The following is a 6,000-nucleotide window of genomic DNA, read 5'->3' on the forward strand; positions in this document are numbered from 1 at the left end:
AACTGCCACAATATAAAGAGGATGTGCTACACAATTAATTTGGCAATTATGCCATTTTTGTAATGCCGTTAAGTGTACCGTGGGCAGTTTCTTTTCAGATGTCTCGTCTGTCCGTAAGTAAAACACGCTAGGCCGCAGAACAACACCTTTGGTTTTCATCGCAGGCTAAAGCGCTGCCGCCGAGGCCTCAGTGTGGGCTCGGGCGTGTATTTTTCGTTTTTCTACCTCCCGTCGCACCATCGTTACTCGTGTCCAAGCTCCCACGGTCTGCGTCGCAGAAGCAGTTTTTCCCTAGCCGGCTAATTTCCGTCGGCATCGGGCGTTCGCATTCATCACGGCCGGATATTTCTATACAGCAGGTTTTGCCTCTGGAGTCAGGTTAGGAGAAGCATGTATAGCTTCTTTTTAATGGTCCACAAACTTCATGTATGGTTCCTCAGGACCCTGCTTTATTGTAGAATACGGTAGCACAGGGTTACATATATTTGGCGTTTCTTTCACTGCTGCCAGAGCCAGCCCCCGCCACAAAATCCTCGGACGAAGCTCCGCCGGAGCAGCACCATCCGCGTATCTCCCACGACCTAGCAGTCGCTCAACGGTAGGTAATCGTAAGGGATGACCCGCTGGTAAATTAACATTTTCTAATCCTGCCAGTTCCACCTTCCCTGCCACTTGCCCAAGAACAGCAAATACTCCATTGGGGGACCGAATAACTTCATCAATGCATTTAAGATTTGTTGGAGTCCGTACTTGCCTCGTAAAAAAATTAATGCATTTGCTGCATCATATATTTATTGTCCTTACCCTGTTGCGTTTCTGCAATTTGCAATTTATCAACGTTTTTCCAATCAAAGGGCGACAACTGCCTTTGTCCTCTGTTATCTACGTGCAGCGGCATCGCTATAATACCATCAGCTAACATAGACCCTTCAACGGTTGCATCTACGATTACCCCTCGCCAGCATTGCACTGCATTATAAGAGCGATATCGAGGAGTATCTCAGCCATAACGCACAGGGGCAGCACCCAAATTATCGTTACTTTCACCGATATACATTTCCATCACGTTTCTCCGCGGATCAGTAAGTCGACGTGTATTCATAAACCCATCCGCCCATCCAGTGTCTAGCCTTTTTTTGTCTACCACTCTCAAATATTCATCTGCTTCTTTTACAGAAGCAGAGACCACATCCCATCCTTTGTACATTGTCTAGCCCATTTTTGTATTCCCTCTTCTTTAATTCAGAGCTCCTCAGGAGAGAGGTCCAGTTCCGCCTCCTGCCATTCTCATTTTCCACGTTTTTACATTCCCTGTTACTTGCCTCTCACCCGTCCTTAATCGCATATGATACGTTTTCATACGCTATTAAATGCAAAGTTTTGCTGTTGTCGCCATCAACGGTTTCTTAGCTTTTAGAACTTCTCGCATATGTCTCTCTCGCCGTCTCAGTAAGTCATTCAGTCCACGCACACGAGTCTCCTCTCGGAAGTAAGGGCGATTCCGCGGCGCTCCACCCCGGCGCTCCATCGGGCGCTCCGGCAAAGCCATGTCAGACGGATTAAGTCGTCCCGGCTCGTCGAAACTCGCAGGTCAATGCCATTCGTTGTCGGAGGCAGGGAACGGCTTAAACGGTTCAGAGCGCACGATTTGCTCTGCGCTCCAGAACTCCAAATCTGATACGGGACATACCAGCGGTATCAATTTTTCGGAGTTCTCTGAGGGGCGGCAGTTCACGGCGGACGGCTCCGAGGCGACGGCGCACAGCTCCGGCTCCTCCGAGACTTCCCGCATCAGTCGCCCGACCTCCCGCCAGGGCCCCGTGAGGTCGTGAGCCTCCCGGTTCCACATCGTGACCGCTTCCCACAGTTCAGTCCCTATTTCCTCCCACGTATCGGGAGAAAAAAATCCATTCGTCGATCAAACACACCCGTTCCGCTGAGCGAACAGTAAAAGACGCCCCACCGCGTCCGTTTCCAAACATCTTCCCATTCGCGCAGCCAGGCGCACAATACTTTTCACCGTTACTCCTTCTTCCGCGGACGCCGCGTTTTTCACGCCACCCGATTCCCCGTAGATCTTTTACTTTGCACGCTAGGCCACGGTAGTGAAGAATTTGAGAGAATGTGTCATATAAACCCGTCTGATTGTTCGCAATCTATTCATAGCAGTTTCGACAAATTACATCAGCACGTTAATGAGATTGTTATAGTAGAATTAGGCTTTGACAAATGGTTTCAAAGCTTGGAAATTGCTGGATATTTGTTTGATCTTATTCATTACAATTACATATGATGCAGTTAAGCCTTACTTATGTCAGTAATCCTACGTTGTACGCTGCAGCGTATTTCAAAGACGAATCAGCGTGTCATAAACAAGGCTAGGCCGGTTCAAAAATAAAAAGGGGGAATCGAGGGAGAGTCGAGGGATTTTCTGGAAGTTACCGTGCCGACGGGTTTCTATGAGATGGAGATTCGTTACTGAACTAGCAAGGCACAAAGGAACTTGAAGGCCACCTCGGAAAGCCGAAAACACCACGTAAATCAACAGACCCACGAGCAGCGAGACTCGGGTGCGCCGACAGCTCGCGAACACAAACAGCGTCCCATCGGCTACCGCACGCTCGGAGCGTGGACGTGTGATCGAGAAATAACCGCATATACAAGGAGGCTTGTTTCTGTAATAAATGGCTTTGCCCGAATTCATATTGGATTGCGTGGAGTCCATGATTTTTCCCCCTCGCGCTCCCCCCTCCCCCCTTCCATTAAAGCGATGGATTTTCCCACCGTCACAGCTCTCTGGGGGACAGGCCGGGGCGTCGTCCGGGGACACAGCCCCATCCCTGGTGTCGAAAGCGGGGTTCAGGAGGGGTATGAACAGAGTGTATAGGGGCTGGGGGAGACCGTAAGGATGCCATGGGGCCTCCTGTCCTTGGGAGCCAATGATACAGCGGGGGATACAGTGTGAGGCCGGAAGGACAGGGAGGGGACTACTCTTCAGGAATCACAAAGGCGTCTCGATCTGAGCGGGAGCATCACCCGAAGACCCCTCCAAACGGTTCGGGGGTTCCCCGGTTCCTTTCCCAGTACCCGGGAGACTCCAGGACGCCCGTAAGGAGCCCCCATGCTCCTAGGCTGGCGTCAAACCACCACCCGTCCCCCTTTTTGCGTACTCCTAAACGGGAGAAAGCGGGTTCTCCTCCACCCTCCGAGGGTCGTATCAGTTCCCGGGATCGCGGGCGAGCGGGGACGCTCTCGGACCCAGGGGGAACGCAGACGGAGCCCCCGGTTCAGAGTCCGCGAACTTCGCTCAGAAACCACGCCCCCCACCCCCGACAGAAACCAACAGAGTTCAACCGAAACAGAGACAGCCCAATAAAGCGTGAGAGAGCCCAACGAATTCCGATAGAGCTCGTAAAGCTCAGCAAACCACGAGTAAGATCGACAAAAATCTGACAGAGCCTAAGAAAGCTCAATAAAGAGCAACAGACGTTGACAGGGTCCGACAGAGCCCCATAGAGCATAACAAAGATCGATAAGGCCAGACAAAGAGTGACAAAGAGGAACAGAGCCTGACAAGGGCTAGCACAGCCTGAGGGAGCTCAATGGTGACTGACAGAGGCTCAATGGGTTTGACAGGGCCTGACCCAGTCTGACAGAGGCCTGTAGAGAACTTGTGAGCCTTGACTCTGACATCCAATCCTTGACCTCTGATCGCTGATCTTTAACCTTTGATTCTTGACATTTGACCCTTCACCCGACCCAGGACCTCTGATATTCGTCTCGACATTTGTCTTTTGGTCCCGACCTTTGACCTGTGTTCTTTGACAGTCACCCTGGACTTCCGACCTTTGCATTCCGATCTGTGACCCATGACCTCTGAATTTCTACCACCGCCTTTTGATGCCTGACAGTCGACCTGTGACCTTTGAGCCCTCACACTTGACCTCTCGACCCTGACCCTCCACCGCATCACCTCTGACAGTTGACCTTTGATCATTGGCCTTTGACACCGACCGCAGCATCTTGACCCCCATTTGAGCTTTTATCCCAATATTTGACCTCTGCGCCCCGACCCTTGACCTTTGACCTCCCAGTTATGACCCGTGACCCTTGCCATTTGACTTCATGACCTTTGACATATTTACCTTCAACTTCTGACCCCACCCTTGTTCTCTGTCATTTGACCCTTCACTCTGATCTTTGAGTTCTGACCTTTACTCTCTGACCCTCGACATTTGACCTCGACCATTCACCTTTGACCTCGGATCTCCGACAGTAGACTTTTGACCCCCGTATTTTGAGTCTGACCCTCTGACCCTCAAAGTCTCACCTTTGAGCCACGACCCTCCACTTTTGATCCTTGACATAAGAGCGTTGACCTCGGACCCTTGGCCGCTGACCTCTGATATTTGATACTGAGCTCTGCCCCTTTTTTGTAGGAAATTTGAATACACAATTTTATTAGTAATATAAATATTGTATCTCAATTTCAATCTAATTCCTAGAAAATCTAAGTTAACATCCGTACTCAGTCGCATCGCAGGTGCAATAGCAGTAACAACGTGCAGGTGCTGTCATTTCCAGTCAGATTCCAGCTAATTCGATAAGGGTGGTGGGCGGCACCCGGGGCGATCGACCCCTCCCCTTTCCCCAGGGATTGTGGGAAGGGCGTGGGCGGGGCTCAGGGTATTTGAGCTCCAGTCCCCAGGCAGGGAGCTCATTCAGGTCCAGGGACTCTTCAGTGCAGGTTCTCTGCCACTCCTTCAGCAGTCGACAGCTTTTGAGCCGTTTTATCTACGTGAGCAGAAGTCTTTGGAGAAGCGGGGGTGTTCGTTTGAGGTAAGAGCTTCAGGAGTAGTAAAGGTTCAGTAGCAGCTGTGGTACAAAGTATGTTTGTCATTATGTTTCATTTGTTGATTTAATTCTAGGTGCTTTGCAAATTTGCAGAATTCCTGATCGTAATTAAAATGAAGTGTTAGTTATTGTATTTCATTTTCTCTCTGCTCCCTGGAAAATGTAACTTGAAATCCATACTCAGTCCCATCGCAGGTGCAATAGCAGTAATAACGTGCAGGTGCTGTCATTTCCAGTGAGATTCCAGCTAATTTGATAAGGGTGGTGGGTGGAGCCCGGGGCGATCGACCCCTCCCCTTTTCCCAGGGATCATGGGAAGGGGGTGGGCGGGGCTCAGGGTATTTGAGCTCTAGTCCCCAGGCAGGGAGCTCATTCAGGTCCAGGGACTCTTCAGTGCAGGTTCTCTGCCACTCCTTCAGCAGTCGACAGCTTTTGAGCCGTTTAATCTACGTGAGCAGAAGTCTTTGGAGAAGCAGGGGTGTTCGTTTGAGGTAAGAGCTTCAGGAGTAGAAAAAGTTCAGTAGCAGCTGTGGTACAAAGAATGTTTGTCATTATGTTTCATTTGTTGGTTTAATTCTAGGTGCTTTGCAATTTTGCAGAATTCCTGATCACAATTAAAATGTAGTGTTAGGTATTGTATTTCATTTTCTGTCTGCTCCCTGGAAAATGTAACTTGAAATCCATACTCAGTCCCATCGCAGGTGCAATAGCAGTAATAATGTGCAGGTGCTGTCATTTCCAGTGAGATTCCAGCTAATTTGATAAGGGTGGTGGGTGGAGCCCGGGGCGATCGACCCCTCCCTTTTTCCCAGGGAGCATGGGAAGGGCGTGGGCGGGGCTCAGGGTATTTGAGCTCTAGTCCCCAGGCAGGGAGCTCATTCAGGTCCAGGGACTCTTCAGTGCAGGTTCTCTGCCACTCCTTCAGCAGTCGACAGCTTTTGAGCCGTTTAATCTACGTGAGCAGAAGTCTTTGGAGAAGCGGGGGTGTTCGTTTGAGGTAAGAGCTTCAGGAGTAGAAAGGTTCAGTAGCAGCTGTGGTACAAAGTATGTTTGTCATTATGTTTCATTTGTTGATTTAATTCTAGGTGCTTTGCAATTTTGCAGAATTCCTGATCGTAATTAAAATGAAGTGTTAGGTATTGCATT

The sequence above is a fragment of the Patagioenas fasciata genome, chromosome 13 (assembly GCF_037038585.1).
Source record: "Patagioenas fasciata isolate bPatFas1 chromosome 13, bPatFas1.hap1, whole genome shotgun sequence".
Lineage (NCBI taxonomy): Eukaryota > Metazoa > Chordata > Aves > Columbiformes > Columbidae > Patagioenas > Patagioenas fasciata.